Below are 13,242 nucleotides of genomic sequence, written 5' to 3'. Positions count from 1 at the left end.
ATATCGCGCCACACCCCTACCCCTTAATTCCCTGGTTGAACTTGATGGACATATGTCTTTTTTCGACCGTACTAACTATGTAACTATGTAACATAACATGGGGGGGGGGGGGGGGTCTCCTGGCTGTTCACACAGGTGTGTCATTGCTGTACATTGACCATGCATTGCTTCTGTGGTATTGCAAAGGCAAAGACAAATGCTTCCAGCCATCCATTGCACTAATGGATTGGTCATCAGCTGGCTGTCTATGTCCCGCATCAATATAGACCAAAGTACAGAGGGTTAGGCTATGCTATTGTGCACCTACCTGATGCATCAGAAGGTGCGAGGCCCTTGCTAAATTCTGTGCACAGACTTTGAGATCTATACTTTAGACTGTATCTAAACCTGCTCCAACATGGACTGACATTCTGGCCTACTTTCAGCCGATGCGACTTGTCTGTCGCTGAACAGTCGCTTTTTATGTATTCAGCACCTATGTATAATGTTGTAAAAATGCTCTAGAAGCTAAAGTCGCAGAAATGTCACACATATTTGGCCTGCAACTTTCTGTGCAACAAATTCAGACAGGAAAAATCAGTATAAATCCTTAGAAAATTATCCCCCAGTGTCTCCATCTGCTGGCGGTATTGAATAAGCATTGCTGCACTGATGGGGTATGCATTAGACGAAAAAAAAGAAGAAAAAGAAGAATAATACGCCCAGAAAAGAGGCGAAAAGGAGAAAAACGTAAAAAAACGTGAAAAAAAAGTAAGAGGAAGAGAAGGGAAAAAAAGGTGGAAATGGGTTTAAAAGTGATTTCGGCGGAGAAATATATATATATATATATATATATATATATATATATACGCGCACACACACACATATATATAAACGTATTCTCCGTTGAGATATTGCAGCCGCTGCTGTGTCCAGGCCCAGGAGCCTTAGCACTGTGCTGTGATGTCACTCAATACCACTGACATCACTAGGTGTAAACAACATCTCTCCTTTGCTGTGTATGTGACTATGGAGCTGTTTGGTGATGTCGTCTATTACGGCCTTCATAGAAGCAACAGGAGATTGTTGCATCCATCTAGAACCCTCAGAACTACAGTGCTATGATGTCACTCACTTCCACAGGCCTTGCAGAGTGTAAACAACAACAACCCAGCTTTGTTGTGTATGTAACCATAGGGATTTGTGATGTCACCTAGAACCTTCACAGCAGCGACAGCTTTATGAGGAGCATCAGCACTGCTCTGCCTGAGCAGAACCATCACCGCCATAGGTTGTCAAATAACCCGGATTTAACCCACACAGGTAAGTCCAATGGGGTGCAGGCATGTCCTCTATGCTTACAGCTTCCCGTGGGTGTTGGTTTGATACCGTTTGGGGACAGCCAAGGAGGCATCTGCAGGCAACAAAGGTAGGTGTGTGCTTGTGTGTGTGTTTCCTATGCAGATCCTAAGCCCAGTGTCACATGCAAGTAGGAGGAGTAAGAAGGGTTCCTGGCAAATCCGGGTTATGGATTGCATTTAAAAAGGCCCCGTGGGAGTGCAATGGGCCCCTGTCTTGCTGCTTAGCAATAATGGTATGGGTTTAGGTTCTGCTGTGTGTACTGGTGGTTGACTGCCCCCCAGCCCAGAGTGTGCATGGAAAATTGTCTGGCAGCCTCCCTGACAGCAAGCAGTGATAGTGCCCATGAAGGGCACCTTGTTGGGCCCGCCCCTTTCACGGTTATCGCTTCTCGGCCTTTTGGCTAAGATCAAGTGTAGTATCTGTTCTTATCAGTTTAATATCTGATACGTCCCCTATCTGGGGACCATATATTAAATGGATTTTTGAGAACGGGGGCCGATTTCGAAGCTTGCTTCCGTCGCCCTATGCATTGACCCGATATGGCAGTATCTTCGGGTACAGTGCACCACCCCCTTACAGGGTTAAAAAGAAAGATTCCTACTTTCATTGCTACCTGCTTGCTGGCTAGCCAGCTAGCCAGCCCTGTGGGCCTTGCTGCTGCTGCAGCCAAAAAACAAAAGGTGGTGCTGCTGCTGCTTCTGCTGCTTCTGCTGCTTCTGCTTCTGCTTGTGTCTGGCCGCTGTTGGAGCGTCCAGGCACAGGACTTCTGCTGCTGCTGACTAAATGGCCTCCTTAATTGGATCATTTGAGTAGCCAGCACACCTGTGCAGGTAGGGCATGACATGATAGGCAGCTGCCTTGATAGCGGGTGGGTGCTGAATGTTCCTAATTGACAAAATAAGATTAATGCTTATGAAGAAATATAAAATCTCATCCCTTCCCCAATATCGCGCCACACCCCTACCCCTTAATTCCCTGGTTGAACTTGATGGACATATGTCTTTTTTCGACCGTACTAACTATGTAACTATGTAACATAACATGGGGGGGGGGGGGGGGTCTCCTGGCTGTTCACACAGGTGTGTCATTGCTGTACATTGACCATGCATTGCTTCTGTGGTATTGCAAAGGCAAAGACAAATGCTTCCAGCCATCCATTGCACTAATGGATTGGTCATCAGCTGGCTGTCTATGTCCCGCATCAATATAGACCAAAGTACAGAGGGTTAGGCTATGCTATTGTGCACCTACCTGATGCATCAGAAGGTGCGAGGCCCTTGCTAAATTCTGTGCACAGACTTTGAGATCTATACTTTAGACTGTATCTAAACCTGCTCCAACATGGACTGACATTCTGGCCTACTTTCAGCCGATGCGACTTGTCTGTCGCTGAACAGTCGCTTTTTATGTATTCAGCACCTATGTATAATGTTGTAAAAATGCTCTAGAAGCTAAAGTCGCAGAAATGTCACACATATTTGGCCTGCAACTTTCTGTGCGACAAATTCAGACAGGAAAAATCAGTATAAATCCTTAGAAAATTATCCCCCAGTGTCTCCATCTGCTGGCGGTATTGAATAAGCATTGCTGCACTGATGGGGTATGCATTAGACGAAAAAAAAAGAAGAAAAAGAAGAATAATACGCCCAGAAAAGAGGCGAAAAGGAGAAAAACGTAAAAAAACGTGAAAAAAAAGTAAGAGGAAGAGAAGGGAAAAAAAGGTGGAAATGGGTTTAAAAGTGATTTCGGCGGAGAAATATATATATATATATATATATATATATATATATATATATATATATATATATACGCGCACACACACACATATATATAAACGTATTCTCCGTTGAGATATTGCAGCCGCTGCTGTGTCCAGGCCCAGGAGCCTTAGCACTGTGCTGTGATGTCACTCAATACCACTGACATCACTAGGTGTAAACAACATCTCTCCTTTGCTGTGTATGTGACTATGGAGCTGTTTGGTGATGTCGTCTATTATGGCCTTCATAGAAGCAACAGGAGATTGTTGCATCCATCTAGAACCCTCAGAACTACAGTGCTATGATGTCACTCACTTCCACAGGCCTTGCAGAGTGTAAACAACAACAACCCAGCTTTGTTGTGTATGTAACCATAGGGATTTGTGATGTCACCTAGAACCTTCACAGCAGCGACAGCTTTATGAGGAGCATCAGCACTGCTCTGCCTGAGCAGAACCATCACCGCCATAGGTTGTCAAATAACCCGGATTTAACCCACACAGGTAAGTCCAATGGGGTGCAGGCATGTCCTCTATGCTTACAGCTTCCCGTGGGTGTTGGTTTGATACCGTTTGGGGACAGCCAAGGAGGCATCTGCAGGCAACAAAGGTAGGTGTGTGCTTGTGTGTGTGTTTCCTATGCAGATCCTAAGCCCAGTGTCACATGCAAGTAGGAGGAGTAAGAAGGGTTCCTGGCAAATCCGGGTTATGGATTGCATTTAAAAAGGCCCCGTGGGAGTGCAATGGGCCCCTGTCTTGCTGCTTAGCAATAATGGTATGGGTTTAGGTTCTGCTGTGTGTACTGGTGGTTGACTGCCCCCCAGCCCAGAGTGTGCATGGAAAATTGTCTGGCAGCCTCCCTGACAGCAAGCAGTGATAGTGCCCATGAAGGGCACCTTGTTGGGCCCGCCCCTTTCACGGTTATCGCTTCTCGGCCTTTTGGCTAAGATCAAGTGTAGTATCTGTTCTTATCAGTTTAATATCTGATACGTCCCCTATCTGGGGACCATATATTAAATGGATTTTTGAGAACGGGGGCCGATTTCGAAGCTTGCTTTCGTCGCCCTATGCATTGACCCGATATGGCAGTATCTTCGGGTACAGTGCACCACCCCCTTACAGGGTTAAAAAGAAAGATTCCTACTTTCATTGCTACCTGCTTGCTGGCTAGCCAGCTAGCCAGCCCTGTGGGCCTTGCTGCTGCTGCAGCCAAAAAACAAAAGGTGGTGCTGCTGCTGCTTCTGCTGCTTCTGCTTCTGCTTGTGTCTGGCCGCTGTTGGAGCATCCAGGCACAGGACTTCTGCTGCTGCTGACTAAATGGCCTCCTTAATTGGATCATTTGAGTAGCCAGCACACCTGTGCAGGTAGGGCATGACATGATAGGCAGCTGCCTTGATAGCGGGTGGGTGCTGAATGTTCCTAATTGACAAAATAAGATTAATGCTTATGAAGAAATATAAAATCTCATCCCTTCCCCAATATCGCGCCACACCCCTACCCCTTAATTCCCTGGTTGAACTTGATGGACATATGTCTTTTTTCGACCGTACTAACTATGTAACTATGTAACATAACATGGGGGGGGGGGGGGGGTTCTCCTGGCTGTTCACACAGGTGTGTCATTGCTGTACATTGACCATGCATTGCTTCTGTGGTATTGCAAAGGCAAAGACAAATGCTTCCAGCCATCCATTGCACTAATGGATTGGTCATCAGCTGGCTGTCTATGTCCCGCATCAATATAGACCAAAGTACAGAGGGTTAGGCTATGCTATTGTGCACCTACCTGATGCATCAGAAGGTGCAAGGCCCTTGCTAAATTCTGTGCACAGACTTTGAGATCTATACTTTAGACTGTATCTAAACCTGCTCCAACATGGACTGACATTCTGGCCTACTTTCAGCCGATGCGACTTGTCTGTCGCTGAACAGTCGCTTTTTATGTATTCAGCACCTATGTATAATGTTGTAAAAATGCTCTAGAAGCTAAAGTCGCAGAAATGTCACACATATTTGGCCTGCAACTTTCTGTGCGACAAATTCAGACAGGAAAAATCAGTATAAATCCTTAGAAAATTATCCCCCAGTGTCTCCATCTGCTGGCGGTATTGAATAAGCATTGCTGCACTGATGGGGTATGCATTAGACGAAAAAAAAGAAGAAAAAGAAGAATAATACGCCCAGAAAAGAGGCGAAAAGGAGAAAAACGTAAAAAAACGTGAAAAAAAAGTAAGAGGAAGAGAAGGGAAAAAAAGGTGGAAATGGGTTTAAAAGTGATTTCGGCGGAGAAATATATATATATATATATATATATATATATATATATATATATATATATACGCGCACACACACACATATATATAAACGTATTCTCCGTTGAGATATTGCAGCCGCTGCTGTGTCCAGGCCCAGGAGCCTTAGCACTGTGCTGTGATGTCACTCAATACCACTGACATCACTAGGTGTAAACAACATCTCTCCTTTGCTGTGTATGTGACTATGGAGCTGTTTGGTGATGTCGTCTATTATGGCCTTCATAGAAGCAACAGGAGATTGTTGCATCCATCTAGAACCCTCAGAACTACAGTGCTATGATGTCACTCACTTCCACAGGCCTTGCAGAGTGTAAACAACAACAACCCAGCTTTGTTGTGTATGTAACCATAGGGATTTGTGATGTCACCTAGAACCTTCACAGCAGCGACAGCTTTATGAGGAGCATCAGCACTGCTCTGCCTGAGCAGAACCATCACCGCCATAGGTTGTCAAATAACCCGGATTTAACCCACACAGGTAAGTCCAATGGGGTGCAGGCATGTCCTCTATGCTTACAGCTTCCCGTGGGTGTTGGTTTGATACCGTTTGGGGACAGCCAAGGAGGCATCTGCAGGCAACAAAGGTAGGTGTGTGCTTGTGTGTGTGTTTCCTATGCAGATCCTAAGCCCAGTGTCACATGCAAGTAGGAGGAGTAAGAAGGGTTCCTGGCAAATCCGGGTTATGGATTGCATTTAAAAAGGCCCCGTGGGAGTGCAATGGGCCCCTGTCTTGCTGCTTAGCAATAATGGTATGGGTTTAGGTTCTGCTGTGTGTACTGGTGGTTGACTGCCCCCCAGCCCAGAGTGTGCATGGAAAATTGTCTGGCAGCCTCCCTGACAGCAAGCAGTGATAGTGCCCATGAAGGGCACCTTGTTGGGCCCGCCCCTTTCACGGTTATCGCTTCTCGGCCTTTTGGCTAAGATCAAGTGTAGTATCTGTTCTTATCAGTTTAATATCTGATACGTCCCCTATCTGGGGACCATATATTAAATGGATTTTTGAGAACGGGGGCCGATTTCGAAGCTTGCTTCCGTCGCCCTATGCATTGACCCGATATGGCAGTATCTTCGGGTACAGTGCACCACCCCCTTACAGGGTTAAAAAGAAAGATTCCTACTTTCATTGCTACCTGCTTGCTGGCTAGCCAGCTAGCCAGCCCTGTGGGCCTTGCTGCTGCTGCAGCCAAAAAACAAAAGGTGGTGCTGCTGCTGCTTCTGCTGCTTCTGCTTCTGCTTGTGTCTGGCCGCTGTTGGAGCATCCAGGCACAGGACTTCTGCTGCTGCTGACTAAATGGCCTCCTTAATTGGATCATTTGAGTAGCCAGCACACCTGTGCAGGTAGGGCATGACATGATAGGCAGCTGCCTTGATAGCGGGTGGGTGCTGAATGTTCCTAATTGACAAAATAAGATTAATGCTTATGAAGAAATATAAAATCTCATCCCTTCCCCAATATCGCGCCACACCCCTACCCCTTAATTCCCTGGTTGAACTTGATGGACATATGTCTTTTTTCGACCGTACTAACTATGTAACTATGTAACATAACATGGGGGGGGGGGGGGGTTCTCCTGGCTGTTCACACAGGTGTGTCATTGCTGTACATTGACCATGCATTGCTTCTGTGGTATTGCAAAGGCAAAGACAAATGCTTCCAGCCATCCATTGCACTAATGGATTGGTCATCAGCTGGCTGTCTATGTCCCGCATCAATATAGACCAAAGTACAGAGGGTTAGGCTATGCTATTGTGCACCTACCTGATGCATCAGAAGGTGCAAGGCCCTTGCTAAATTCTGTGCACAGACTTTGAGATCTATACTTTAGACTGTATCTAAACCTGCTCCAACATGGACTGACATTCTGGCCTACTTTCAGCCGATGCGACTTGTCTGTCGCTGAACAGTCGCTTTTTATGTATTCAGCACCTATGTATAATGTTGTAAAAATGCTCTAGAAGCTAAAGTCGCAGAAATGTCACACATATTTGGCCTGCAACTTTCTGTGCGACAAATTCAGACAGGAAAAATCAGTATAAATCCTTAGAAAATTATCCCCCTGTGTCTCCATCTGCTGGCGGTATTGAATAAGCATTGCTGCACTGATGGGGTATGCATTAGACGAAAAAAAAGAAGAAAAAGAAGAATAATACGCCCAGAAAAGAGGCGAAAAGGAGAAAAACGTAAAAAAACGTGAAAAAAAAGTAAGAGGAAGAGAAGGGAAAAAAAGGTGGAAATGGGTTTAAAAGTGATTTCGGCGGAGAAATATATATATATATATATATATATATATATATATATATATATATATACGCGCACACACACACATATATATAAACGTATTCTCCGTTGAGATATTGCAGCCGCTGCTGTGTCCAGGCCCAGGAGCCTTAGCACTGTGCTGTGATGTCACTCAATACCACTGACATCACTAGGTGTAAACAACATCTCTCCTTTGCTGTGTATGTGACTATGGAGCTGTTTGGTGATGTCGTCTATTATGGCCTTCATAGAAGCAACAGGAGATTGTTGCATCCATCTAGAACCCTCAGAACTACAGTGCTATGATGTCACTCACTTCCACAGGCCTTGCAGAGTGTAAACAACAACAACCCAGCTTTGTTGTGTATGTAACCATAGGGATTTGTGATGTCACCTAGAACCTTCACAGCAGCGACAGCTTTATGAGGAGCATCAGCACTGCTCTGCCTGAGCAGAACCATCACCGCCATAGGTTGTCAAATAACCCGGATTTAACCCACACAGGTAAGTCCAATGGGGTGCAGGCATGTCCTCTATGCTTACAGCTTCCCGTGGGTGTTGGTTTGATACCGTTTGGGGACAGCCAAGGAGGCATCTGCAGGCAACAAAGGTAGGTGTGTGCTTGTGTGTGTGTTTCCTATGCAGATCCTAAGCCCAGTGTCACATGCAAGTAGGAGGAGTAAGAAGGGTTCCTGGCAAATCCGGGTTATGGATTGCATTTAAAAAGGCCCCGTGGGAGTGCAATGGGCCCCTGTCTTGCTGCTTAGCAATAATGGTATGGGTTTAGGTTCTGCTGTGTGTACTGGTGGTTGACTGCCCCCCAGCCCAGAGTGTGCATGGAAAATTGTCTGGCAGCCTCCCTGACAGCAAGCAGTGATAGTGCCCATGAAGGGCACCTTGTTGGGCCCGCCCCTTTCACGGTTATCGCTTCTCGGCCTTTTGGCTAAGATCAAGTGTAGTATCTGTTCTTATCAGTTTAATATCTGATACGTCCCCTATCTGGGGACCATATATTAAATGGATTTTTGAGAACGGGGGCCGATTTCGAAGCTTGCTTCCGTCGCCCTATGCATTGACCCGATATGGCAGTATCTTCGGGTACAGTGCACCACCCCCTTACAGGGTTAAAAAGAAAGATTCCTACTTTCATTGCTACCTGCTTGCTGGCTAGCCAGCTAGCCAGCCCTGTGGGCCTTGCTGCTGCTGCAGCCAAAAAACAAAAGGTGGTGCTGCTGCTGCTTCTGCTGCTTCTGCTTCTGCTTGTGTCTGGCCGCTGTTGGAGCATCCAGGCACAGGACTTCTGCTGCTGCTGACTAAATGGCCTCCTTAATTGGATCATTTGAGTAGCCAGCACACCTGTGCAGGTAGGGCATGACATGATAGGCAGCTGCCTTGATAGCGGGTGGGTGCTGAATGTTCCTAATTGACAAAATAAGATTAATGCTTATGAAGAAATATAAAATCTCATCCCTTCCCCAATATCGCGCCACACCCCTACCCCTTAATTCCCTGGTTGAACTTGATGGACATATGTCTTTTTTCGACCGTACTAACTATGTAACTATGTAACATAACATGGGGGGGGGGGGGGGTTCTCCTGGCTGTTCACACAGGTGTGTCATTGCTGTACATTGACCATGCATTGCTTCTGTGGTATTGCAAAGGCAAAGACAAATGCTTCCAGCCATCCATTGCACTAATGGATTGGTCATCAGCTGGCTGTCTATGTCCCGCATCAATATAGACCAAAGTACAGAGGGTTAGGCTATGCTATTGTGCACCTACCTGATGCATCAGAAGGTGCAAGGCCCTTGCTAAATTCTGTGCACAGACTTTGAGATCTATACTTTAGACTGTATCTAAACCTGCTCCAACATGGACTGACATTCTGGCCTACTTTCAGCCGATGCGACTTGTCTGTCGCTGAACAGTCGCTTTTTATGTATTCAGCACCTATGTATAATGTTGTAAAAATGCTCTAGAAGCTAAAGTCGCAGAAATGTCACACATATTTGGCCTGCAACTTTCTGTGCGACAAATTCAGACAGGAAAAATCAGTATAAATCCTTAGAAAATTATCCCCCAGTGTCTCCATCTGCTGGCGGTATTGAATAAGCATTGCTGCACTGATGGGGTATGCATTAGACGAAAAAAAAGAAGAAAAAGAAGAATAATACGCCCAGAAAAGAGGCGAAAAGGAGAAAAACGTAAAAAAACGTGAAAAAAAAGTAAGAGGAAGAGAAGGGAAAAAAAGGTGGAAATGGGTTTAAAAGTGATTTCGGCGGAGAAATATATATATATATATATATATATATATATATACGCGCACACACACACATATATATAAACGTATTCTCCGTTGAGATATTGCAGCCGCTGCTGTGTCCAGGCCCAGGAGCCTTAGCACTGTGCTGTGATGTCACTCAATACCACTGACATCACTAGGTGTAAACAACATCTCTCCTTTGCTGTGTATGTGACTATGGAGCTGTTTGGTGATGTCGTCTATTATGGCCTTCATAGAAGCAACAGGAGATTGTTGCATCCATCTAGAACCCTCAGAACTACAGTGCTATGATGTCACTCACTTCCACAGGCCTTGCAGAGTGTAAACAACAACAACCCAGCTTTGTTGTGTATGTAACCATAGGGATTTGTGATGTCACCTAGAACCTTCACAGCAGCGACAGCTTTATGAGGAGCATCAGCACTGCTCTGCCTGAGCAGAACCATCACCGCCATAGGTTGTCAAATAACCCGGATTTAACCCACACAGGTAAGTCCAATGGGGTGCAGGCATGTCCTCTATGCTTACAGCTTCCCGTGGGTGTTGGTTTGATACCGTTTGGGGACAGCCAAGGAGGCATCTGCAGGCAACAAAGGTAGGTGTGTGCTTGTGTGTGTGTTTCCTATGCAGATCCTAAGCCCAGTGTCACATGCAAGTAGGAGGAGTAAGAAGGGTTCCTGGCAAATCCGGGTTATGGATTGCATTTAAAAGGCCCCGTGGGAGTGCAATGGGCCCCTGTCTTGCTGCTTAGCAATAATGGTATGGGTTTAGGTTCTGCTGTGTGTACTGGTGGTTGACTGCCCCCCAGCCCAGAGTGTGCATGGAAAATTGTCTGGCAGCCTCCCTGACAGCAAGCAGTGATAGTGCCCATGAAGGGCACCTTGTTGGGCCCGCCCCTTTCACGGTTATCGCTTCTCGGCCTTTTGGCTAAGATCAAGTGTAGTATCTGTTCTTATCAGTTTAATATCTGATACGTCCCCTATCTGGGGACCATATATTAAATGGATTTTTGAGAACGGGGGCCGATTTCGAAGCTTGCTTCCGTCGCCCTATGCATTGACCCGATATGGCAGTATCTTCGGGTACAGTGCACCACCCCCTTACAGGGTTAAAAAGAAAGATTCCTACTTTCATTGCTACCTGCTTGCTGGCTAGCCAGCTAGCCAGCCCTGTGGGCCTTGCTGCTGCTGCAGCCAAAAAACAAAAGGTGGTGCTGCTGCTGCTTCTGCTGCTTCTGCTTCTGCTTGTGTCTGGCCGCTGTTGGAGCGTCCAGGCACAGGACTTCTGCTGCTGCTGACTAAATGGCCTCCTTAATTGGATCATTTGAGTAGCCAGCACACCTGTGCAGGTAGGGCATGACATGATAGGCAGCTGCCTTGATAGCGGGTGGGTGCTGAATGTTCCTAATTGACAAAATAAGATTAATGCTTATGAAGAAATATAAAATCTCATCCCTTCCCCAATATCGCGCCACACCCCTACCCCTTAATTCCCTGGTTGAACTTGATGGACATATGTCTTTTTTCGACCGTACTAACTATGTAACTATGTAACATAACATGTGGGGGGGGGGGGGGGGTCTCCTGGCTGTTCACACAGGTGTGTCATTGCTGTACATTGACCATGCATTGCTTCTGTGGTATTGCAAAGGCAAAGACAAATGCTTCCAGCCATCCATTGCACTAATGGATTGGTCATCAGCTGGCTGTCTATGTCCCGCATCAATATAGACCAAAGTACAGAGGGTTAGGCTATGCTATTGTGCACCTACCTGATGCATCAGAAGGTGCGAGGCCCTTGCTAAATTCTGTGCACAGACTTTGAGATCTATACTTTAGACTGTATCTAAACCTGCTCCAACATGGACTGACATTCTGGCCTACTTTCAGCCGATGCGACTTGTCTGTCGCTGAACAGTCGCTTTTTATGTATTCAGCACCTATGTATAATGTTGTAAAAATGCTCTAGAAGCTAAAGTCGCAGAAATGTCACACATATTTGGCCTGCAACTTTCTGTGCGACAAATTCAGACAGGAAAAATCAGTATAAATCCTTAGAAAATTATCCCCCAGTGTCTCCATCTGCTGGCGGTATTGAATAAGCATTGCTGCACTGATGGGGTATGCATTAGACGAAAAAAAAGAAGAAAAAGAAGAATAATACGCCCAGAAAAGAGGCGAAAAGGAGAAAAACGTAAAAAAAACGTGAAAAAAAAGTAAGAGGAAGAGAAGGGAAAAAAAGGTGGAAATGGGTTTAAAAGTGATTTCGGCGGAGAAATATATATCTATATATATATATATATAATATATATATATATACGCGCACACACACACATATATATAAACGTATTCTCCGTTGAGATATTGCAGCCGCTGCTGTGTCCAGGCCCAGGAGCCTTAGCACTGTGCTGTGATGTCACTCAATACCACTGACATCACTAGGTGTAAACAACATCTCTCCTTTGCTGTGTATGTGACTATGGAGCTGTTTGGTGATGTCGTCTATTATGGCCTTCATAGAAGCAACAGGAGATTGTTGCATCCATCTAGAACCCTCAGAACTACAGTGCTATGATGTCACTCACTTCCACAGGCCTTGCAGAGTGTAAACAACAACAACCCAGCTTTGTTGTGTATGTAACCATAGGGATTTGTGATGTCACCTAGAACCTTCACAGCAGCGACAGCTTTATGAGGAGCATCAGCACTGCTCTGCCTGAGCAGAACCATCACCGCCATAGGTTGTCAAATAACCCGGATTTAACCCACACAGGTAAGTCCAATGGGGTGCAGGCATGTCCTCTATGCTTACAGCTTCCCGTGGGTGTTGGTTTGATACCGTTTGGGGACAGCCAAGGAGGCATCTGCAGGCAACAAAGGTAGGTGTGTGCTTGTGTGTGTGTTTCCTATGCAGATCCTAAGCCCAGTGTCACATGCAAGTAGGAGGAGTAAGAAGGGTTCCTGGCAAATCCGGGTTATGGATTGCATTTAAAAAGGCCCCGTGGGAGTGCAATGGGCCCCTGTCTTGCTGCTTAGCAATAATGGTATGGGTTTAGGTTCTGCTGTGTGTACTGGTGGTTGACTGCCCCCCAGCCCAGAGTGTGCATGGAAAATTGTCTGGCAGCCTCCCTGACAGCAAGCAGTGATAGTGCCCATGAAGGGCACCTTGTTGGGCCCGCCCCTTTCACGGTTATCGCTTCTCGGCCTTTTGGCTAAGATCAAGTGTAGTATCTGTTCTTATCAGTTTAATATCTGATACGTCCCCTATCTGGGGACCATAA

General features: G+C 45.9%; 5 non-coding genes and 1 pseudogene across 5 annotated transcripts; all 6 read left to right on the top strand.

Moving 5' to 3' along the window:
- Positions 1-1,721: 1,721 nt before the first annotated feature.
- On the top strand, positions 1,722-1,912 carry LOC130305799 (U2 spliceosomal RNA). Its single transcript, XR_008855236.1, has one exon. It is a non-coding gene; the product is annotated as a U2 spliceosomal RNA (small nuclear RNA).
- Positions 1,913-4,023: 2,111 nt separating this feature from the next.
- On the top strand, positions 4,024-4,214 carry LOC130305797 (U2 spliceosomal RNA). Its single transcript, XR_008855234.1, has one exon. It is a non-coding gene; the product is annotated as a U2 spliceosomal RNA (small nuclear RNA).
- Positions 4,215-6,312: 2,098 nt separating this feature from the next.
- Positions 6,313-6,503, top strand: LOC130305787 (U2 spliceosomal RNA). Its single transcript, XR_008855225.1, has one exon. It is a non-coding gene; the product is annotated as a U2 spliceosomal RNA (small nuclear RNA).
- Positions 6,504-8,598: 2,095 nt separating this feature from the next.
- LOC130305776 (U2 spliceosomal RNA) lies at positions 8,599-8,789 on the top strand. The gene has a single exon (XR_008855214.1). It is a non-coding gene; the product is annotated as a U2 spliceosomal RNA (small nuclear RNA).
- A 2,080-nt stretch (positions 8,790-10,869) lies between these two features.
- On the top strand, positions 10,870-11,060 carry LOC130305764 (U2 spliceosomal RNA). The gene has a single exon (XR_008855201.1). It is a non-coding gene; the product is annotated as a U2 spliceosomal RNA (small nuclear RNA).
- Positions 11,061-13,153: 2,093 nt separating this feature from the next.
- Positions 13,154-13,242, top strand: LOC130305804 (U2 spliceosomal RNA; annotated as a pseudogene; the record flags this gene model as incomplete).

The sequence above is a fragment of the Hyla sarda genome, unplaced genomic scaffold (assembly GCF_029499605.1).
Source record: "Hyla sarda isolate aHylSar1 unplaced genomic scaffold, aHylSar1.hap1 scaffold_1332, whole genome shotgun sequence".
In the NCBI taxonomy this organism is placed as follows: domain Eukaryota; kingdom Metazoa; phylum Chordata; class Amphibia; order Anura; family Hylidae; genus Hyla; species Hyla sarda.
The sequence above is the reverse complement of the archived record's forward strand: the minus strand, read 5'-3'. Positions and strand labels throughout refer to the sequence as shown.